Source organism: Ictidomys tridecemlineatus, chromosome 10 (assembly GCF_052094955.1).
Source record: "Ictidomys tridecemlineatus isolate mIctTri1 chromosome 10, mIctTri1.hap1, whole genome shotgun sequence".
Taxonomy (NCBI): Eukaryota; Metazoa; Chordata; class Mammalia; order Rodentia; family Sciuridae; genus Ictidomys; species Ictidomys tridecemlineatus.
The window spans coordinates 121,895,709-121,919,856 of record NC_135486.1 but is presented as its reverse complement, the minus strand read 5'-3'; the positions used below and the strand labels follow the sequence as shown (position 1 = coordinate 121,919,856).

At 51.3% G+C, this 24,148-nt stretch overlaps 1 protein-coding gene and 1 pseudogene across 4 annotated transcripts in view; both read left to right on the top strand.

Moving 5' to 3' along the window:
* Positions 1 to 24,148, top strand: part of Caln1 (calneuron 1) — a 319,860-nt gene that overhangs the window by 263,753 nt on the left and 31,959 nt on the right. The gene's annotated exons all lie outside the window — the stretch shown is intronic.
* LOC120887783 (U6 spliceosomal RNA) lies at positions 19,630 to 19,726 on the top strand (annotated as a pseudogene).

Below are 24,148 nucleotides of genomic sequence, written 5' to 3'. Positions count from 1 at the left end.
GGGGTGACCGAAACCTGGAGGGCCACCGGGCAGGTAGGAGGGGGTGGGTTGTCCTTCCTGTAGCCTAACTTTGTTTCTAGTTTTAGGCGGGGGGTGGTTTAAGAATCAGGGAGACCTGAGTTTGAGGTGGTCATCCAGTGCCCAAATGGAGAAGTGTCACCAGGTTTACGTTCAAGGAAGAGATTGGCCTGGAGAAATAAGCAGAGAACCAGGTAGGAGGCCCTCAGCATAGAGCAAAAGAGGGAGCAGGAGCACGGCAGGGGCTAGCAGAGCAGCCTGGGCAGATCCTGCACTGGGAGGACAACCAGAGACCGCATCACGGCCAGCAGAGCTCCGCGCATCCCAGGGTAGCGGCGAAGTAATCACATTCCTCCGGAGCCAGAATACAGGCTGGTAGGGGAAGGAGCATCCGTCGTCCCTGGAGAAGGCTGTCGGATGCGGAATTTGACATTTGACCGCATCAGGTTAATTTCTTTCCCAGCCTCACGGAGTTGATGAGCTCAATTTAAGGGTCAGACTAATCGACCTCGAGCCATTGTTGGAAAATGAACATCTCTAACCTCTGCTTCTCATGGTCTGACTCACAGTTTGTGCCCAGAGCACAGGAGAAAACCCGTGTGTTCCAAGGTAGCTCTTAATTCACTCAGATTCAACCTAGCGGTTGCTCCCTCTCCACAGCAGCAGGAAGTCCCATCTCAGTGGTGTGGGAGGATCTCCTCTGTGCCCTGGAGGAAGGTGAGCCTCAGAGTGGTCCCCAGAACCAGGACGGCCCCCTGACTCTTCTACGGAGGTCACCATGGTCACCCTCTTGCCCTCTGTTACAGGAAGCTGCTGGGTGAGGACCCTGCTGCCCCGCAGAGTCCCCTTTCCATCCTGTCTCTGCATGTGGGGAAGACGGGCCCACCCAGCGGCTATCCTGCCCTCAGCCTTCCTGGGGAGGTAGCTATGGAGGGAGCAAATGACTGAGAAAACCCAGGAGCCCTGCCCTTCTCAGCCCCTGCAAGCGAGGGAACCCACCCAGCGGGCATTTCTGCCCTGGGCTTCTCACAAGTCTGTCTCCTCCTGAACCGAGCCTTGGCCTTGCACACCTGTCTTCCGAGGGGAACAAGGGAGGGTGATTACATCCCTCCAGGCTGGGAGTACAAGCTGGTAGGGGAACAGGATTGGCCCTGGGAGAAGGCTCTCGAATGCAGAATTTGCACTGCGTCGGGTCATCCCTGGGATAACCTTCTTGTCAGGATGCTGAAACTCTCCGCGGGCAGTGGCAGGGTGTGGGGTCCACTCTTGTGAGCACAGAGAGCTTTCGTCCAACGGGGAGGAAAACCATCATGTTCGCAATCCATTTAAATATTCTATGATTAATTCTTAAATCGAACCAGTATATTCTTGAAATAAAACAACTCTACTTTTGTCCCCCCAAAGAACCCTAATTTTGTTCTTCCCTCCCGTCAGATGAGAACCTGGGCAGATTCTCCAGGTCACCCTAGATAGGGACGTTCTTGGCGGTGGCCACCTAAAATGTGTTAGGACTAAAACTGCAAATTTGATGGGAAATGGCTGTTTCTCCTGCCCGAGTGTGCGGAGGGGCCTCTTCGCCTCCTGGTTCTGTGGCCCAACACCAGTGGTCCCCACACCCTCAGGGGTTGGGGCTGGGCTGGAGGAAGGATGGGGTCACTCTCCCTGATAATCAGTGCTGATCTGGCGCCTCAGGTCTCTGGTCTCGGGAGGTGGTTAAAGCCTCCCTTCTTGCTTTAACGTTTCACGTTTCACGTTTCCAAGGACGCCCCCACTTCCCACCACTGGGGACAGGATGCCCTCCACTTCCCGCCACTTCCCATCCCTCAGGACCTCTGCTGCTCCCATGCCAGGTCAAATCTACCTCCATTCCAAGTATGTCCCTCTTCTTTGCCTCCAGGGATTTGGTGGCACCTGAACTTCTCAGCACTGGAGGCTGCTGTCCCCTCTCAGTGATCCCCCATCCCAGCCCCCCCCGTCAGGCCCGTTGATCACGGGAAGCTCCTCTCGTCCCTGTGAGGACCCTGTGTCTAGTTTCCCCAGAACCAGCCTGTGTGGGTCTCTGTCCTAGCAGAACTCCTCATGCTCCAAAGCATCCTATTTGGGGTGCAAAACCATGAGGTCACTCTACCTCTTTTCCACGGTTTTGGGGAGTGAAGAGTAACCTCTGTGACCACCTCTCTTTTCTTGTCTAGTGAATACTTAGCAGTGGGTCTTTTAGCGCCCCCTCCCCTGATCATGTTCTCCTCTGTAAATACTTCCTAGTGCACAGACACTAGGATGGGAGCCAAAATTGGAGCTGGTGGTGCTTAATTTTATTTATTGCCTAGATCAGCACCTCATTGGAAACAGGACTTCCCTCTTACCTGCCAGGGATGCTGTCGAGTTCACCTCAGGGATGCCTGGACCAGTGTTAGTTCAGAACCCTATGGATGTGCTATGTTTCTTCCTCGTTAAGTCAAGAACTCTGGTCTTTTCACGTGAAGAAAGCACTTACAGCTGCTCTTTGTCATATCCAAATTGTCCGCATTACTAACCTTGTGGTTAGGGGCCATTCTTAAGTGAAATTAGGGTTCCTTGAACACAGGCACTGTGGCACTGCCACGGCTGTTCTGATAACCAAGAGGGATACTAAGTAACTAACAGGTGGGTAGCATATACAGCCTGGATACACTGGACAAAGGGATGAGTCGCATCCCAGGCAGGACAGAGCAGAAGAGAGTGAGATTTCATCACACCACTCAGAAGGGCACATATTTTAAAACTTTTGAATTGTTTCTGAAATTTTTCTTTTGGTATTTTTGGGCCATGATTGAGACCTCAGGTAAACAAAACCATGGAAGTCAAAACCAAGGATGAGGGGAAGCCACTGTATTTATTTGTGAAATGAGGGATAGAAGGAAGTGCCCGGCATCTCACTTTGGAGTGTAGTTTCTCTAGTCTTTGGGCCCCAGTGCAAACTCTGTTTCCATGTACCATGAATCACGACCACATGGAATTCTGTGTGACAGCATAGATGGGGTCACATTATTCATACTGGGGACTTTCCAGTGTTATTTTCCTCCTTTTTCCTCTGGCTAAGCTTCTGGCTCTCCTGCTTCTGTCCCATCTTCCTCTCCCTAAATCCACATGAAGTGTGTGTACGCCCACAGGTGCTCATGCACAGAGAGCACTGCATTTTCCTGGAGACCACGTTATACAAACTTTTTTCCTCTTTTCTCGTGGTTTTGGTGGGTGGTTGGAGTCATCGTGACACATGCACACAGCATAGTTGGGTCACTTTCATTCCCAGCACCTCTCTTCCCTCCTCCCCCCCATCCCTTCCTCCCTCCCCTGGTCCCCTCCTCTGCTCCCCTGGTCCCTCCTCTGCTCCCCTGGTCCCTTCCTCTGTTCCCCAGGTCCCCTGGTCCCTCCCCTGGTCCCCTCCTCCCTCCCCTGGTCCCTTCCTCTGTTCCCCTGGTCCCCTGGTCCCTCCCCTGGTCCCCTCCTCCCCCCCCGTCCCCTCTTCTGCTCCCCTGATCCCTCCTCTGCTCCCCTGGTCTCTTCCTCTGTTCCCCTGGTCCCCTCCTCCCTCCCCTGGTCCCCTCCTCCCTCCTCTGGTCCCCTCCTCCCTCCCCTGGTCCCCTCCTCTGTTCCCCTGGTCCCCTGGTCCCTCCCCTGGTCCCTTCTCCCTCCGCTGGTCCCCTCCTCCCTCCCCTGGTCCCTTCCTCTGTTCCCCTGGTCCCCTCTTCCATCCACTGGTCCCCTCCTCTGCTCCCCTGGTCCCCTCCTCCCTCCCCTGGTCCCCTCCTCTGCTCCCCTGGTCCCCTCCTCCCTCCCCTGGTCCCTCCTCTGCTCTCCTGCTCCCCTCCTCCTTCCCGTGGTCCCCTCCTCCCTTCCCTAGTCCCCTTCTCTGCTCCCTGGTCCCTTCCTCTCCTCCCCTGGTCTCCCTTCTGTTATAAGACATAGAAAGGTGGGAGCCCCTGTGGTACACTCATACATGGACATAGCACTGTTTGGTCCCCTGTGTCCCTCAGAACTTCCCATGCCCCCCCTTGCTCCTCTCTCTCCTCTTCCTCTGCCATCGGTCTCCCTCCTGTCCCTTTGTCTTACTCAGTCACCCCTCGTGGGTACCCTCGTCAGATATCTGTTTATTAATTTGCCCACATTCTGTTGATTTGTGGTCCTGGTGTTTCTTGGGAATTTCTCCGCCCAGCAGCCCCCAGGGGAACTTGTCAGAAGAGCCAACTCAGGCCCCACTCCGGGCCCCGCCGTGGGAACTCAGTGGCCCTGCACCAGTGGTGACATGGGTCCACTGCAGAACCGCCTTGAGCCTGCTGTGCTGGATGCGTCTCATAAACAACCACGCCTTAATTACCACTTTGTTTCATGATGTCTCGTCCACTCTTGGGCATCTATGCTTTCAAATGAACATTAAGGAAATTTCATCCAATTAAGAAGCAAATCTATGTTTCCGTGGGGAAGTGGCGAGGGACTGCGTACTAACACTGGGATAATTGGCAGCCTTCCGACATGAAGGGTTTCTTTCTGAGACGATGAACTGTCTTTTCATCTCACCACTAATTAGATTTTTATTATTGTTGTTTCTTCATAAGGGTCCTCTGGCTTTCTTGTCAGATTTATTCATGATTTATAATTTGAGATCATTATAGTAAGTACTTTTCCCATTCTGTTTCTAGGTTTTCATTTCTACAGTAGAGAGAAAACATTAAAAATCAACTACATAAATAAAAAGATATTTCTCTTCTATTTTGCTGCTTTATTAAATTCTCTTTTTTTATTCAATTGGCTTGATCTAAAAATTATAAAGCACTTGAGTAAAATAAATAAAGTGGCAAAGAATAAAACAAATTCTTGGTTTATCTTATAGTTTAAATGAAAATGCAATTTTTGTGTGTGTGTGTTCCTAGTCTTCTGTTTTGCTGCATTTATCAGAACCTGCAGATAATGCTAAAAAAAAAATAATAGCAAAAGCAAATTCACCGGTCGGGCTTCTGATTCAGTGTGAGATGACTTTACAGTTGTAACATTTAGAGCATAATTTCCTCCTGAGCTTTGATGATCTTCACACCCAACTGGTTTCCTTCCAGTACTTTTAACTAAGACTTCGTATTGAGAATGGTGTCTCAGTTGGCTCTTTATCCCTGTGACCAAAAGACCTGATGAGAACAACTCAGAGGAGAAGTTCATTTGGCTCATGGTGTCAGAGGTTCAGTCCAAGGTCTACTGACTCCATTGCTCTGGGCTCAAGGTGAGACCGGCCATCACGGCGGAAGGGTGTGCTGCAGGAAGGCTTCAGCTCATGGTACCAGGAAGCAGAGAGCAAGCTCCGCTCACCAGAGACAGAATGTGAACAGTAAGCCCCTTCAAGTGGATTAATCCATTGATTAGGTCATAGTTCTTAGCGTCTAATCATTTACCTCTGACATTCTTGCATTGTCTCACACATGGCTTTTGGGGGCTGCCTCACATCTAAACCATAACAAATGACATGTTGGTTTTTATCAGATGCCTTTTGAGCATGTGTTGATATGTTCATATATTTTTTCCCCTGTACTGTGTGGTTCTCATTCCAGAGCAAGAATGAAACAAATTGCCATCTCAATTGATTTTCCCATCTCATCAGTCTTACTTAAAAAATAAAAACAAAAACAAGGATTCTGTTTGCTTGGGTGACTTAACTGAAGCTAGGGGAGGAGATGTCTGAGAGGCTAACACACAAATGCACACACAGGTGATCCCTGAGCTGTTTCATGTTTGACCAGCAAAAGGACAAATGAGAGGGAATGTGGACCGCGATGGTGGGAGGCCAGCCTCAGTTTCCATGTAAGGACCCTCTGGGTCTAGGGGACGGTTCTGCCACTTGCAAACGGGAAGACTTTGGGAAATAAACCTGGCTGACCTGGCTGGGCTGCTGGGTTTCTCTGCACAGTCTGTGTGGCTTCAGGCCACCGGCTGCCCCTCTGAACCACGCGTGCTCTCCCCTTACTAAACCGCATCCACTTCACCTGCTGAAATAGGTCTGGGGAGGGGTTTAAAACACAAATAGCCCTCTGATCTTACGTGTGAATGCTTTTTTTCATAAAAAGACTCTTCTTTTCTCTTCTCAACTGTCAAAACATAACCTACCATGAAGGAGAAGTGATTTCTCAGCCAAGAGCCTCAAACCCCATCTCCTGAGTAGGTTCCCGTGGGGGCAGGGGAGGACATTCCTGGGACTTCTGAACATGAGTCTGTGCTTACGGTCAGGCACACCTTTGCAGCTGACCATTGTCCTGGACACTGTCTTGGCCCTGAGAGGGTGGCCTGAGCAGGAAATAGAAGAAGTGCCAGGAGACCCCATTGTCCCCAGGGAGTGTCCCAGGGACAGACACAAGGAGTTGCTGGAGTGTGTGGCATTAGGACCTACTGGGGTCCCTTAGTCCCTGTCTTTCTCAGCTTAGAGGGTGGGTGCTGGCTCCTTGCTGACCTGCTCTCCATAGGACCAGTCTGATGGTGGTAGCTCCCTGGGGGCTGAGCAGGGGGTTGAGGTGTGCAAGGCTCTCCTTCTGGCATCAGGGCCTGGGGTTTGGCCTCTTCCATGGGCTCCCACTGCAGACTTGTGTCTGAGTCCGTGACTTGTGACCCAGGCCTTCAGTTACTGGCTCCACATACCACAAATCAGCCCGCCTTCCGCTGGCTTTCTACCCCATGCCCCTGGCCACAAAACGACTGCCTGTTCTGCACCCCAGGCCCTTGCTTGGTGGCACCTTCTGCCTGGAATCCAAGTCTCCAGGAAAAGCGATCCCTGGGGCCCTGGGGCAGACGGCGAGGTGGCCTACATGGGAGTGGTTTGTCCCAGCCTGTGCTAGAGTCCAGACTCCCACACTGTTCCCCACATGTGCCCATCTGCTGACACAGTGGGTGCTGCAGTTCCCCAGGAAGCTCATATTTCCAGCTCCCACCCTCCCCCAATGCACACAGGTCTCCTGACCACACACGAGGCTTGCTCGGTGGGGCTCTGATGGCGCCCCTACTCTGAACCCCTCTGTCCTTGGACTTTCCACAGTGCCCTTATTTCCCTCCACCTGCCTGTTGGCACCGAAAGTCACAGAAATCACAGCAGAAGCAAAAAGCCCTGCCAAGACCTGCTCTTGCCAGAATTGGCCCTGGGGAGCTGCAGAGAACAGGCCGCTGTTCTGTTGTGCTCTGGAGCTGATGACACGGCGATTGCTAACCCAGCACTGGTGCTCACGGCCACCCAGCCTGCCGTCAGCTGGGGCTGGAACCACAGCCTCCCGTCCTCCAGAGCCCACGCTGGAGGCTGACCGAGGCCGTGCGGATGTGCTCTGTTCCTGCGGCAGGTGGCCTCGTTCATCTCAGAATAATCCCCTTTCAGGTTCGCTCTTGTTAGTCCTGATGGCAGTGGGACCTCTCAGGTCTCAGGACTTGATGGATGAATCTCTCCACTCCCAGGAGGCAGCGGAAGAACCTAGGGATATTTCTTGAGCTCTAATCTGCCGCTGGAACCTGCGCCATCCATCACCTCTCTGCGTACAGCGTGGCTCAGATGAGTGTCCACATCATGTTCCCCGTTCTCCTTGGTTTGCACAGTCACAAGCTCACGAGGTGGGAGCTCATGAAGAAAGAATCACCTTTCCCCAGAGAGTAAGAGCTTGGGGTACAGTTGCCCTTGATATTGTGGGTGCTGTACTCACGGATCCAACACCCGCAGACGACGTGCTCAGAAGAGAAGATCGTGACTGTCAGAGCGCAGACAGGCCTTTCCCTGCCACTCTTGCCTAGAGAACACAGCATGACAATTATTTGCTTAGCTTACCTTGTGTTGGGCGCAGTGAGTCATCTAGGGGGATTTAAGGCGTGGGCAGCCTCTGCATGGGTGTTCGTGGACACCACACCGTCTCACGTGAGGCACCGATTAAGCATCTGCAGCTCTGGTGTCCGCAGGGGCTCCTGGCTCACAGGGAGGAGGGCACCATGCTTGCCACCACGGAGCCGTCTCAGGATGGGGGTCTCCTGCTCGGGACTCCTGGGCCCTGCGCTTCACATTCTCACCCAGGAGGTCTGGTGGGGCCCAGGGACACTCACGTTAGACAAGAACTGCACATAATTTTTAGTAGATGGTTTGCCAACCCCAGTTTTGAGCACGGTTTAGATGTGGGAACGCTGGGTTCAGAGGGAAACACTTGGTTTTTCATCCCAGCACCGTGGCGTAGGGTTGAAACTTGATTTTTCGCGTGCTGATGTATAAAGGAATAACACCGCCCTCTTTGCAACTGCAGATATTCTTTTTGTGACAGCTGTGTGTACGGGCAGCCAACCTCTGAATGCACTGTCAATGAGTGTCTCGACCTCACTTGCTTAACTCTTTGGGGGAACAGACGTATCGTCCTGTCCCATTAGTCATTTCTGTTGAAGACTAATCAAGGCACACAGATGTGGAAGAAAATAAGTTAATGACAAGCAGTTAGTACAAGGCTTGCAGAACCCCAGCAGCCTGTACAGTTAATGAAGCGATGACATCACAGTCTCTGAGGACACAATTTATAGCTATAAGACAGTTGATGCATAGAACAGTGATGTTGAAGTTCCAAGAAAACAGTGCATTCTGGGACTAAAGTAAGATAAGGGTGTGTTACTTGGAACTTAGAACAAGATCTGGAAATGTTTAAACTGAAAACAAACTGTGGCTCTTACAATGTTTGTTGAGCACCTATTATGTTTCTGGCACAGAAAAAAATCTTTCCTCTGGAAAAAATATATCCTAAGAATTGCATAGTATGTGTTTAAAATGAGTATCCCTGGGTTCCCCATCAGGCCTCCAAGGTCAGAATTTTAAAGGTCGGGGTCCACAAATCCTTAGTTTTAACATGCAGGAGAATTGGTGACCCATTGTACTAAGTTCCCTTTGTGAAGAGAAGTGTGGTGCCTCCTTCCCTCTGTACCAGACACAGGTGCCCTGGACTTTCCATTCTAGTGAAGGGGACCAGTCAGTCGTGGATACTGACTCACAGGAAGCCAACCTCTGAGCAAACCTGTAGAGGGTCAGTAAGCCACAGACTTGTGCATTCCACAACACAAGCCACGTGGCTAAGCTGGACTTAGATGAATGAGACCGAGGGACACTAGAAGTCAGTTCTTCCTCTGGACCAGCCATGTTTGCCTGCTGGTTAGCGCGTGTAGCTGGGCCACCATGCTGGGCAGCACAGAGCTCATGGCTCGTCACAGGAAGCTGCATTGGGCAGAGCTCATCTGGATGGTGGAAGGAGATGGGATGCACCAGGGTGTGTGGCCAACTAGAGAGCTGTCACTCAGACACCTCCAAGAGCTGCCTGAGCAGGTAACGTCTGAGCAGACATCAACAAGAGGAGGGCCCACAGGCAATCAGAAGGAGGCGCTCTCCAGGAGAGGGGACAGAGAGCAAGTGCTTTGAGAAGCAGGGACAGGAATGGTCCAGTCGCAGCAGGACGTCCCAGGAGGAGACCCGTTTTTTAATCAGCTATTTCGATGCTGGCACTAAAGGACCTGACCAGAGCAGCTATGGAGGAGGAAGAGTTTGTTTGAGGGCTCAAGGTGTCAGAGGTCTTGGTCCACAGAAGGCCAGCTCCATTCCTGAGGGCTCGAGGGGAGGCAGGACATCATAGCGGAGGGAAGCAGCTCATGTCATGGAGCACAGAGAAAACTCCAGGTCCAGGTACAAAATATCTACCCCATAGCTATGCCCCCCCCACCCCCCAGCGGCTGCAGTTGCCACTCAGATGATCCCATCAGGGATTAAATCACTGACTGGGCTAAGACGCTCACAACCCAGTCATTTCTCCTCTGAGCCTTCCTGCGTTGTCTCACATGGGAGCACTGGGGACCCCTCATATCCACACCGTAGCAAGACCTGAGGAAGGGAGTACACAGTGAGGACCTGCTTGCTGTGGGAAGGACTTCTACTCCCGCTCAGAGATGGCAGAAAGCCTCTGGGGGGAGTCTCAGTGATGTGATTGGCACTTACCTTGATAGGATTTCTAGCTGTTGGGTGGTATCAGGGCTGCAGCAGGCGTCAGTTAGAAGACCTTTAGGACAGTCTACGTAGCCGGTGAGGGTGTCTGCAGGAGGAGGGAGGCAGGCTCAGGTCCTGGGGATGTTTCAAAGACAGGAGGAATCGCTGGACCCCAGGTGTAACAGAGGAGACCAGGCTGAGCCAAGCTCAGTAAGGACTTGGGACTGAGCACCTGGACGGATAGACTCGCCTTGCACTGGGATGGATACGACTTAAACAAGATCGGGTGAGAAAAATCAGAAGTGCAGTGTAGGGTGTGCGAGACGTGAGAGTGGACAAGTCCAGGAGACCCAGAGGTACGGAGTCTGGAGTTGAGGGGAAATGTGCATCCTGGAGATGCAGGGAGACCATCACCTCAACTGCAGCCCTGAGGCTGGGCGGGGGGTTCGGCAAGTAGGGGTGGGTTGAGGACAGAAGCTTTCCAAGCACTGAACATCAAGAAATCTGAACAGTCGGAAGTTACCACCAAAGGAGGCGGCAGAGGAGGAGGCCCAGGAGGCCATGTCCTGAAGAGTGGTCAAGGAAGGACTTGGGGTACGGAGCTTCTGAGGGTCCTCTCAGCCAACCCCTGGTCTGCAGGAAGGACAGCTCCCATGCAGGGTTATCCCGGCACAGTTACCAGCACTGCCCTTTCATTCCCCCACCCACAGGTCACCTGCTGACAGGGCCAGGGAGGGATCCAGCAGCGCCTGGCAGGGGAGGCCATGGTGACCAGTGAGAGCGCTGGGCGTCCGGCGGGATGGGTGTGGGAGTGGGGAGACCTCAAGGACAATGAGCACAAGGAGCGTTGGGGACAACCTCCCTGGGAAGGGGAGACAGAAGAAGGTGGCAGCTGGAAGACAAATGGGGTGAAGACGGGGTCGCCTTTCCGTTTTTGTTCTTGTAATGGAAGAAAAATGACAGCTCATCTGCAGGCTGATGGGGAGGATCCAGCAGAGAGGAAAATTGATGGAGTGCGAAGGGGGACTGCGGGAGGAAGAAGGGGGCTGCGGGCTGGGAAGGAAGGACAAGGGCTGTCCACAAAGAAGAGGGTCGCTTGGCCTGTTGTTGGAGGCTGCAAGTCCAAGATGGCCCTGGTGAAGCCAGCCTTGCTGACCGCAATTTGGCAGGTGGCCTGGGGGCAGGAATGTGTGAAGGGGAGAGGTCACACGGGGGACAGGAGCCTCAGCAGGGAGAGGGGCCAGTCTTGCTCTTGCTGTCCACTCACCTCATGAATACCCATACCTCCAGACCAGTGTTCGGCCTTGCTGAGAGTGGCGCAGTGGCCCCACCACCTCCCAGCAGGCCACCCTCGTGAGCACCTGGGTCAAGCCACCTCCAAGCCAGCAGCACGCTGGCCAGGGTGCAGGCGAGGGGCTCACGGTCCTCTTCCACCTGTGCTGGTGCTTCCCAGTAGAGCAGGAAACCGGTGCACAGAGCAAGAGAGGGGCTGCAAGGGCAGCTGGGCAGAGGGCCCGCGGGCAGGCATCTTCCAGGGCAGCAGGAGACCCAGGAAGGGGCTAGCGGGAACTTTGCAGTGACCCACTCCAGCTGCTGGGGGTTCTTTCCGGTCACGTCCAGCCATATGGAGTGGGCCCAGGCAGGCGGCAGCTGGACGTGCCCGGGGACTCGAGGCCTCCCCGCGATTCCCGCGCGCAGGAAAGAGCCGTGCGTCTGTGCGCGCTGCGCAGAGGGTTTAAGCTCTTTTATTCATTAACAATTTATTCCGTAATTGATGTTCTGCTGGGTTTTGCTAAGTGAATAAATAAAGCCATATTTAATTAGCTCCTGTGTTCACCTCGCGCGTAATGAGCTGGCAGCCACCGGGGGTGTCCGCAAGGGGCTGGAAACCTCCCTGCGCATGCGCTTCCCTCGCAGGTGCGGTCAGCGGGCCAGGTGGGAGGCCGGGGGATGGCAGGTGTGGGACAGCCTGCCCCCCGGGAGGAGGGGCTGGACCCAGGGCAGCGCCACGCAGGGCCACGGCTCCTCACTAACTCGGAGGAGTCCAGTGCAGACCAAGGAGGTCTCACCGTTTCCTGACCTCCTGATCCCCGTCCTCCTCAGCACATCCTGTACTTCTCGGGAGGTGCGTGCTGTGACTTTGAAACATAGTTGTTTTTTTTTTTTTTTTTTTTTTCCCTAATCACAAGAGTAACAAAGTCTAGATATAACAATTTTGGAAAATATCAAAAATTAGGAAGGAGGGGGAAAAAAAATCCTACTATCCAAAGACAGCCACTATTGATTTTTTTTCTGTTTGGCCTTTTTCTAAAGAATTAATCTTTATGAATCATTTCAAACATACAAATATTAAAAAATTAACAAAGACTCAGATTAATAGATGTTAACATTTTGCTATATTTCCTTTAGACTTCTCTTTATTTTCCTTAATTTTCACTGTGATCCATGCAGCTGTAGGTATTTACAAGGTACAGTGTGAGCATACATATATATGCTTCTAATGAAAATACCAGGCTAATTGTCATTTCTTAAACATTTATCCTGTCTTTGTATGGGGCAACTTTGAAGTCTCTGCTATTTCTTTACAAAATACCTCACGAATTCTTGTGCACTCTCCTCACCCTGCCATGCCATAGACCCCTTAGGACCTATTCCTCCTCTCTAACTGCACTTTGGCACCTGTTTTTGTTTTAAGATTTATTTATTTGTTCTAATTAGTTATACATGACAGTAGAATGCATTTTGACACATCATACATACATGGAGTATAAGTTCTCTTTCTTGTTGCACATGATGTAGAATCACACGGGTACAGATTCAATAATGCAGATTCATTCTACTATCTTTCCTACCCTCATACCTCCTTCCCTCCCTTGACTCCACTCTGTCTAATCCAAAGTACCTCTATTGTCCTGGAGCTCCCCCACCCCCTTATTGTAAATTAGCATCTGCATATCAGAGAAAACATTCAGCCTTTGGTTTTTTGGAGATTGGCTTATTTCACTTAGCATGATATCCTCTAGCTCCATCATCCATTTACAGGCAAATGCCACAACTTCATTCTTTTTTAAGGCTGAGTAATATTCCATTGTGTATAGATATTGGCACCTGTTTTTAAAGAAATAGACTATTATAGATCCAGGTGAGGCTCACGCCCACTCCTCATTCTTCCTCTTCTCCCCAGAGGTGACTCTTGCCATTGGACATGTCCTATGGTACACTTCCCTCTGGTTTGGGGACCTGCCTGTGGCAACGTGAAGAGCCTCAGGAGTTGGTTTGCAAACAAGGCCCAGCGTGGAGATGAAGCCCCCACCTCCCTGCCCCAAGCCCACGTCGGCACAGCCGCGGCCTCACAGGCCTCTCCAGGGCTGCTTCTGGTTATGTAGTCTGATTCCACTTTCTCCTTCAATTAACTTATGATAATCCAAAGGGTGGGATTCACAACTAAGTACTCCTTACAAATATTCGAATCTATGCAGTAGGTCACAAGAATGAAATCACTCCCTGGTTAAGAAGGTGGCAGAGTAATTCAATTTGCTCTCTCTTGGCTAATTTATATTAAAATAACGTGGAGTACAATATTTTGAAGAAATACCCAAGGGAAAAACACACCAATATTAGAGCAGCCAAGGCCAGAAGGTGAGCATGAGCAGTAGGTAAGAGAGCCTTTTCCCCAGGTCCTGACGTGTTGTGATCAACTCCTGCTGCACAGTCTGTCAGCTCTGCTTCCTGTGGAGGCCCCTGGGGAGACCTGTCCCTCCCACTGCAGGAGACAGGAGGATGCCCTCACCCTGTTGTGGAGTGACCCTCACTGAGGTTGCTGGAGTGAAGGTAGCTCCTGTTTCCGGCTTGTCTTCCAGGGGTCAGCCGCTGGAGTCGGGATGGGCCTTTCGGGGGACCCTCTGTTCCTCGGCTGTGACATGTCGTCACTCCCATCCTCTTGTATATCGATGGGGCCGACCAGCCCCCAACTTCCCACTAATTCTGATTCCAGGATGAGGATCTCAGCAGAAAGACTTGGAAAGCATGAATAGTGCTCGATTTGAAAATAGAGAATAAAACAATGAACCATAAAAGACCATAAATTAATGATGAAGAAGAATGTCTATAATATATGTATGAAACAGAAGTATGCTAGTTTTAATATGTAAACGGTTCTCCTGAATCAATAAGAGCTGGCTCGTGGAGGAGGTCCCCCACCATAAACCTGTGGGCCTTCCGTGGACGTGACCCTGTGCTCTCAGAGCCCTGGCGTGGCTCTCCACCAACGAAACCAGCTCTCCACCAACGAAGAATAGGAGCCCTGGGCAGTGAGCCCTGCCTTCCCACAACCCACCAAACAGACCAAGTCCACGCGTGGCCCAGTTCTAGTGGGCTCAGGTGCTTTGGGCTCCTAAGGATACTTTAATATGTTTTGTAGTTTTCTGCTGTTGTACTCGGGCTCTTCCCCGCCATGTTTTCTAACATTCTCTTTCTGACGTGCAAGACAGCTATTGATTTCGCATGTTTATTTTCATTTCAGATCTTACTCTATTAGTTCAAGTAGCAAGTGCCCTGAAATTTTCTAGCTGACAAATGATTTGCAGATAACATAGTTCTTTCTCATTTGTTCAGATAACAAGCCTGGTTTGAGATCCCAGAGGAATTAATAGTCAATGCTTCAAAGTTGAAAAACACCCTGCATTCCCCACCCCCGCCCTTTTTTTTTCTTTTTTTAACTGGACCATTTCTAGGCTTGAGCACCCCCGGGGGCTTCAGATAAGCCGTTCTTGATCATGTGAAGGGTTCTAATCATTTCATTATTCGCTTGCCCAAAAGATTTCGAATGTAAAACTGTGTTCGAAAATGTGCCTGAGTCCTAAGGGGTAGCCCAGTGAGTGTTCACCGACTCAGTGCACCTGACTGAAGTAGTACTCAGATCAGGAATGCCAGTACTCGTAACACTCCGTGCCTGTCCCGTGACTCCCTCCAAGGTCAGTCACTGTGACAATGCCATGTTTCAATGAAGATATCCAGTATTTTGGAAAATCCCAGAAATAAATGATTCACAAGTTTTAAGTGGCATTCTGAGTAGTATGGCGGAACCTCGCACTGTCCATCTGGGCACAAATCATTCCTTTGTCCAGCGTTTCCACACCATAGGCAGCACCGGCCCGTTAGTCCCTTGGTGCACGTTCTGCATTATCGAATCAACTGTCACAGTGTTACAGTGCGGGTTCAACTCACCCCCATGCTGCTCAGCGGCAGCCCCAAAGAACAGGGCTAGCCACGCTGGCCACTTGGACTGGAGAGGAGCTGGAAAGAGTTCCCTTCACACACCGAGATGAATGTTCTCAACTTAGTAGGGAAGGAAAGAATCGTAGGCTGCGTTTGCTAAGATCTCGGGTACCGTGAGGTGTTTTGAGGGAAGAGACCGTTTTCACATGGTTTTTATTACAGCAGATCATTGCCATGGTCCTCTTTTATCACTGGTTGCCGTGGTTAATCTCACTGTTCCTAGTTTACAAGATCTCGGGTCTGGGTGTACAGGGAAACCCAGTCTGTACGTGGCCCAGTACTGTGCACAACCTCCTCCGGCATCCACGGGAGGTCTTGGAATGTGCCTCCCGAAGATGAAGGGGTGATGGTACCCCCCCATTTTGGTTAGCCCAGAGTCACTGGATTCATAACCTGATCGTGGGGTGACACCCCACACTCAAGGGGAGGGCACTGTAAGAGGGTATGGGTCTTGGGGGGTCATCTTAGAACTTAGATTTCCACCTATTTCATAGGGAAAATGTTTACTTTTTTTTTTCTGTTTGCAAGAAGAAACTCTTTGAAGGATCAGAATCACCAAGGGAGGATCCGATGTAAACATTAAATAAAACTAACATGGGGGGATGTGGGAGAAGAAGACAGGCTGGGTGTCCTGTGGAAATTGGAGAAGGACGGGCTTCAGTAAGGAGGAGGAGGATGGGCCATTTCCTGTGATCAGAGAAGAGCCCGTGAGACAGGCTCAGGTTTGGACTCCTGTTCTGGTCAGGCATCAGGGAGAGTCAGAGCGAGGTGGCCGCCCTGGGGCCAGGAGGCTGGAAGAGCAGGGCATGCAGACCTGAGCGTGGGCTCCTCAGGCCGCGAGGGGCTCCTGGGCAGATCGGGCAGGGCGCTGGGTCCTGCAGACGCCCCGAGGCTTGCCTGGCCTTCCTCAGGCTTACAGCAAGTCGCGTGGGCAGACTCCCGCCAGGATTTTGCCTGAAGTGACTACGTGGTTGTAAATGTGCCTTGAAGAGCCTTGAGCTGTTGGTTTGTTTTTAAACACATTCTACCTTCTGAGTTCTTGTTATGAGAGAGGGTTTTCCTCTTCTCTGTCCATTTGATTGAACCCGAGGACACTCAGCTCCCCCCCTGGACTTTCCACCCCATAGATCTCACCTTGGTGCTCAGCCAGTGGAATCGTGAGTCCCCACTGGGCCTCACTTAGAAGAAACACTGGGCAAAATCTGGTAACTCCGTCAAGAAAGTGTATCTAAAGAGGTTGGTGTGTCAAGATTGTGGAATCTTTCTAGCAATTTCAGATGCAGAATCCAGGGAGACTTGTCCATTTCGGCTCCAGATGCTCGGGGCCTTAACAGGGTAGAACAGGGTCTCCAGCATGAGAGCCTCCAGCTAGACTGCTCCAGGGAGGAGCAAACCACGGCGGGGCCAGGTAGATTTGCTGCTTCTGAGATCAGGCTCAGGATCCCTGTCCAGCCCACAAGGGCCAGGAAACATCAGGTGGCCACAGGGTGCTGGCTCTTGAGAAGCCACGCCTGTCTCACCACAGCCCAGGGTGAGGCTGCCCGTGGCCTGATTCTGTCCGTCTTGGATGGTCAGGGTGTTGAGCAGGGCAACCAGCAGCTCCAGGAGCCTCTAAGGACACTTCCGTTGGTGCCAGCAGGGACCCCGCATGCCGGGTCAAAGTTCAGGAGGCAGGGAGCCCACTCAACCCGATTGGACGTTATTCTTGAGCACGGATTTGATGACCACGTGGTTTTTCTGAGAGGACTCCCTCTGAGAGAGTGGACCGTACCAAAGGGGTTCAGCAGAGGTGTTGGGAAGACGAGGAGATTGGACAGTGGGCTCTAACTGCCCGTCGTGGGCAGAGGAATGGACTTCTGGGGGCAGAGAGGGGTTCCTCCTCTGCATTCTCATCAGTGCCCCCCACAAGTGGACGTCCAGTGGTGATGTAAGCGTGACATGGTGCAGACACATGTCCAATGGCACTCTGGGTCAGCGTGAAGCGCACACCTACAGGTCAGGCACTAGAGAGGCCTTCTGGAGGACTGGGCAGGGGCGTCTGCTGGGGCTGACTGCTCGTCCTTCTCTATTCTCTGGCTGACCCCAGTGTTCCTCTCTGGAGAGCCACACGGGGCCACGTGTTCGTCTGACAAGGGGGTTGCTTGGGCTAGAGGTTTGCTTTGTCACTGCTGGGCAGGGTCCCTGGGGAATCTTCCCTGCTGTGGAGGGCTCCAGTGTCACCCCCAGGGTCCCCCCCGGGAACTGCTCTGCAGCCTGTGCCACACTCCTGTTTCCTAGCCTCCCCTAGGCTGCCTCCCCTGCAGGGGGAGAGGCCAGCGTGAGGTTGGCCTCCGTGCACTGCTGTTTACCAGGGTGGTGCCGTTTTTCCGTGGGCTGTGTCACAACCATCAGTGCCATGTCACCGTGGGCCCCGTTGTGACAAACTGTCAGCGATGGCTGTTCCTCCCGGGCTCGCTCACCCACAGGCGCCGTGGGCAGGGGCTGCCACAGGAAAGGCGAGGACTTTGCTGGGCTCCCCGGTGGGTGACCTTCACGGACGCAGGCGCTGTCAGGCTTGGAATGAGTGGAGCTGGGAGGTGGGATGAATTTGGCACAGGCCTGGAAACAGGAGTCAGGCTCAGAGTCTCCAATTAAGACGGCCGCAGGAGGGAGGGAGCGGGAGCCCCAGGTTGGAGGAGGGATCTGAGTTCCTCGCAGCCCCTGCCAGGGACAGCTCACCCACCCTCCTTTCAAGGACAGCAGCAGGGCTGGGGGCCCCTCCCCGGGAGGTGTCAGCGTGTCCACAGAGGGTGAGATGGGCCCTGGGGCAGAGGGAGCACAGCTCGAAACTCAGGCACCTTGCTCACCGTGGGTCTGAAGTCTTTCTGTCTTTTCATCACGCCTGTTCTCCATGTGCCAGGATCCTGCGACTCGTGCCTGGAGGCTCCCTCCCTGACAGGAACACAGAATGCACATGTTCCCGGGGAAAGCACTGTGCAACATTAAGGAAGGTTTGCACAGTGCTCCCCTCGGGCCACCAGCCGTGGCTTCCTCAGCCTCTGGCCTGGGTAAGAGAGCGGGCCAGGGAGGGGAAAGGAGCTGGAGAGGTACCAGCGGGCTGGAGGGGAAGGAGCAGAGGAGCAGACCTCCCTGATGGCTGGCAGGAAGACCGCTGCTTTGAAATACCCTGGGAAGCAGCTGTGCACCAGCAAGGGTGACCACAGCCCCAGCAGCACTTCTGGCCCCTCCCGAGCTGAACTCCCCCCTTTCACAAGCATTTTCCCTGTTCTCTGTGTAGGTTCTTGAGCTCTGAGCACATGGCATCTGCTTTGATGGTTGCCAGAGACGGGAGAGCACGAGGCTCCCGTTCTCAGGAGTCTTATGCGGCGTAGCTGTGGGAGAGTCCAGGGCACGGAGCCGCTCCCCTCCACCTAGCTGTTCCTGTGCCTGAGATTACTTCATGATCCTGCTTTGTACAAATTACAAATAACTACACACAGTTGTGACCTGAATCTCTCTTGAATTCGTGTTTTTTTAAAAATTTATTTATTTATTCTAATTTGTTGTACATGACAGCAGGATGCATTTTGATTCATAATAAACGTATAGAGCACAATTTGTTATGTCTTTGGTTGTACCCAGAATAGAGTCACACCGTTCATGTCTTCGTAAATGTACTTAGGGTAGGGATGTCCATCTCATTCCACCATCTTTCCTATCCCCTTCTCCTTCCTTCCCCTCCCACCCCTCTGCCCTCTCTAAAGTCCCTCCATTCCTCCCATGCCCCCCCCATTATGGATCAGCGTCCTCATATCAGAGAAAACATTTGGCATTTGTTTATTTGGGATTGGCTGACTTCAGTTAGCATTGTCTTCTCCAACTCCATCCATTTACCTGAAAATGCCATGATTTTATTCTCTTTTATTGCTGAGTGATATTCCATTGTGTATAAATGCCACATTTTTTTTTATCCATTCATTCACTGAAGGGCATCTAGGTTAGCTCCACAGTTTAGCTATTGTGAATTGTGCTGCTATAAACATTGATGTGGCTGTGTCCCTGTAGTATGCTGTTTTTAAGTCCTTTGGGTATAGACCCAGGAGAGGGACAGCTGGGTCAAATGGTGGTTCCATTCCCAGATTTCCAAGGAATCTCCATACTGCTTTCCATATTGCCTGCACCACTTTGCAGTCCCACCAGCAGTGTATGGTGTACCCTTTTCCCCACATCCTCGCCAACATTTGTTGTTGTTTGTCTTCATGATAGCTGTCATTCTGACTAGAGAAAGATGAAATCTTAGAGTGATTTTAATTTGCATTTCTCTGATTTCTACAGATGATGAGCGTTTTTCCTTATATTTGTTGATTGATTGTACATCTTCTTCTCATACTAAAATCGGAATGATACAGAGAAAATTAGCATGGCCCTTGTACAAGGATGACACACAAATTCATGGCTTTTTTTGAAGACCAGGCCACTGAACACTGGAGCAACTCAGATCCCACACTCACACCCTGACACTCGGGCTCCTGCCCCTGACCATGGGGGCTTATTTGGCTTAGCATGGTATTCTCCAGCTCCAACCATATACTGGAAAATGCCATAATTTCATTTTTCTTTAAAGCTGAGTAATATTCCATTGAAAAAAAATATATATATAATATATACATTTTCTTTATCCATTCATCTATTGAGGGACACCTAGGCTGGTTCCATAGTTTAGCTATTGTAAATTGAGCTGCTATAAACATTGATATGGCTGTGTCACTGTAGTATACTGATTTTAAGTCCTTCGGGTATAGACCAAGGAGTAGGACAGCTGGGTCAAATGATGGTTGCATTCCCAATTTCCTGAGGAATCTTCCAAGAATACAGGCAACAATTTTTTCATTTCTCTGGTTGTATGTAAAGTAGAGTGACACCATTCTGTCTTCACACACGTACCTAGACGATGTCCATCTCATTTCACCATCGGATTTTGAGTATTCTTGTCACAAAAAAAGTGGTTAAAGTATGTGAGGCAAAGAACACATTAAAAGCTCAATTTAGTCATCAGACAGTGCTCACCTGTATCAAAACACGTTGGACACCGCAAACGTGTAATTTTTGCTTGTCAAATGAATGTATAAATTTAAAAAGTAAGAAGCATAAGATTAAACAGGATTAAGAAGGGATTTGACTTAAGAAAAAAATTTAAGCCTTCAGCTCTTTAACAGGAAGTCTGAAAGATACAAAAAAGCAAGCCACAGAAAACTGTTTTCAATTCATCTCTTCAGGAAAGACGCATGTGTAGAAATGTCTGTTTTAAAAAATCCTGCAACTCAATATTAGAATCAATAAAGACCGTGCACAGCGTTTGTGTGTTTCACAAAATATCGAATGACTCATAAACACAGTGAATAAAAGTCATCCAACATCACGTGTCTCGGAGAAATCACAGACCAAAAGAGCTACGCAAGAGTCACCCACTCCCTGAGTTCAAGATTGACCCCCAAAGGATGAGGGGTGACGGGATTCTCACCCATGCTGGTGGAAGTGGAAAACCCAGAATCACTTTGGAAAACTGGCAGCAGCGTCTAGTGCTAAGGACACCCTGGCTGGCCACCCAGGCATTTCCCTCCTGGTATTTTACCAGGAGAAATAAAACTGCATGTCTGTCACTGTGATGCACAAATGAGAACATAAAAAACGTCCTAAACCGGATGTGCTCCAGACGGGTCGTGACCATGATGGCACTAACTGGAGACAGCCCAGGGTCCATCCTCACGAGATGGGAAGGATGGTGATGGTCAGTGTGTGTGCACAGTGTGCCTAGAGGATGGAGCAGAAGGCTCTCACCACCTGCCTTCAGCTTGGACGGTCCCAGAGCCCTTCTGCCTGCCCTCGGGGGTCCACTTCCACGCAGACCTCGAGCCGCCCCTCTTGCTTGGTCCCCAGCTTTGCCTCCAGGTGCTGGTGCTCTGCAGGGTCCCCAGAATCACAGCTTCTGGTGTCGGGCTGGAGCAGATGCCCCAGGAGTGAGGACTCAGAGTGCCCATGGTCCTCTGGCTTCACCTGCCCTTTGCCCACGGAGGAGCACTCACTTCCCTGGCTGGATTGCTCCCTGTGTCAGCTGCAGGAGGTGGAATCACTCCCAATCCTCCGTCATGGCGCCATCTTCGCTCCCCATGGAGAAAGCCCTTTAGGAACCTGTTCCTTATCCCTCCTCCTTCCCCACTCCGTTCCACCTCTGGTCCCTGAGGACTACTCGAATATGCATCTGTTTGTAGGGAGGTTGCATTTGTGTTTTGAGTACATGTGCTTTTAACATACATACATGGTCTTACGTTATTTAATTCATTTATCAAACGTGCCAAGAGCCCACCTGTGCCCAGCATAGTTCCAAGATGCAGGAATCCAGCAATCCAGTGGGGAACAAAATCGACAAAATACATTTCATTCTGTCTGCTTTATTTACTGACCTACGGTCTCAGCAATGAGCAGAGCTACCCATGTATCCGCCTCATGGCTGCCACCTGCCTGCCTCCCTAGGACTCTCCGAGATCACTAACCACGTTGTTACATTACTGTGGAACCTTCCAGAATCTCTTCTGTGCATAATTTCAGAGAAAAATACTGTTCTGTTGAGTGTTTTTTCCCTTTGCCATAATAACGCCATCTGCACCTGGCACACTGCTCGATGACATGCCTGTGTGCTTTGCACGCGTATCTTAAGCCACGGCATCCCGAGCTGCTATGGCAATCGAGAGGCCTTTTTACCACATTCTCTCCAACTCCTGCCACTGCCAAGTGCTTGATTTTTTTTTTCCAACGTGAGAGATTAAAAATAGCGTCTTCAAGATTTAACTTGCACTTCCTGCTGCGTTAGGATAATGGTCTTGTATGCCTGATGCTTTCCTGTCTTTGTTGGCCACTCTTTTTAAGTGTCCACTCCTCTTCCATGTTCCGGTGTTGCTCTTGGCTCCGTCATAAATGCCGTGGCCATTCCTCCTGGTCTGTAGCTTGGCTTTAAATTTTTATGGTGGTTTTCACCACACGGAAGTTTTTTCCTTTAGTCAAAGCGATTTCTTTTTCCCCTCTATTGTTTTGCATTTGGGTACTTAAATCCAACAGTATACACACAGATCCTACTCCATTTGCATCTGTTTTGTAGTTTTCTAGTTTTTAATGTGTGTTTAATTATCTGTAACTTATTTCTGTCAGAATTGTCAGGTAAGCACATAACGTTTTACAGTCCCCATAAACAGGCAGTTGCCCAACTCCACTGAACACTCCGCTCTCAGGCCCAGCGGTGGGAGATGCGTGCTGAATTGGAGGGACCTGTGGGTGTATGGAGGGAGCAGGCTATTGCATTGATCCAGACTCTGTTATTCTACTTGTGGACAATGACACACTGGTGTATGTGGGCCTCCATATCTGGTAGCACAAGTCTCTGCTCCTTGTTCTTCTTCTTTTTTTTTTTTAATCTTGGATTTCCTGCCCTTTATTATTTTAGTTTTTGCAATGTGAATTTTAGGACCAATTTAGCAATTCCATAAAATTCCTGTTAGATTCTGTGCAGGCTCAAATTGAATTACTTGTTTGGTTTTTAATGCATTTACAATTAGCCTTCCTTATCCGAGGGTTCCACATCCATGGCTTCAAACAACTTTGAAACAAAAAAAATATTTGGGGAAAAAAATTCTAGAAAGTTCCAAAAGTCAGGACTTGAGTTTGTGAGCTGCTGAGCACTAACCCCCCCCCCCCCCCCAGTGCACTAGAGCTGAGCAGCTGTCTCCAGGGCTCCAGGGTGTTCGGCTGCTCTGTGTGCTGGGAGTGTCCCGTTCACGTTGCGTCTTGTGCCGGGCACTCAGCCCTGTGAAGGTGCGTCTGCAGGGAAAAGGGACAGGTGTGGTCTAGACCAACGTGACTGTCTAGTTGATGCATCAGGTAGAGTGACCTAGGGCTGACTTGAGCGTACAGGAGGGTGTGTGTGGCTCTAGGCGAACACCCCGCCCTTTTACGCAAGTGACCTCAGCACCTCTGGATCTTGGTGTCCACAGAGGGCGCTGGAGGCAGGCCCCTGCAGACGCTCAGGGGTGACTGAGCATCAAGTCTGTCTGCTCTCTGCCTTTGCTGCAGACTATGATTTCCAGAGTGTTTTATGGTGTCTTATGAGTTTTGCCCCATCTTGTAAAGGTCTCAGCACGTGCTGTGTCCAGGGAACGATGGACCCTCAGGCTGCAGCCGGCTGCGGCATTCACGGCTCTCTTCCCGCTGGCCCCCTCGCAGCGCTTCCTTCGCTCCGCCAGCGTCCTTCCCTCTCTCTGCCCTTCCGACGAGGGCCCCTGTCACTCCAGCTCATTTAACCATGATTCCCTCCAGTGTCCTAAAGGCCTTGATGGGAGCCATTTTGCTGAATTCCCAACAACTCTGGAGTCTGGTTCATCAAACTGCAAGTGAGATATATTTGAGGAGTTTATTCCAATTTAAATGACTGAACTGTCCCCTGTTTGTTTTTCCCCTGTTTATGGGTCCCAGTGCGGAACACCAGTCCCCCCCCCAGGCGGGGTGTGCGTCCTGGGCCGGCTTCCCCCTGGGGGTGGAGCAGGGGCTCCGGCCTGGCGAACCCTGTGGGCAGCACGTGTCTGAGTCGTCTCAAGGAAGGCAGGACAGGTGACAGCTGGAGACGAGGCCTGGCTGGAAGCCCTTCCCTGGGAGGACCAAGGGCCAGCTGTGGGGAGGGCGGTGGCGTGGCTGGGTGGTGACATGACCCGGGAGGGGTCTGTCATGCCAGGATCCCCAGGAGTGAGGCTTGGGAACACAGCCCCAGCACAGCCGATGTCCCCACAGCCCTCCTGCTGCAAAGGGAGAAGGGAGAAGGGCAGGGAGGACGGAGAGGCCCCT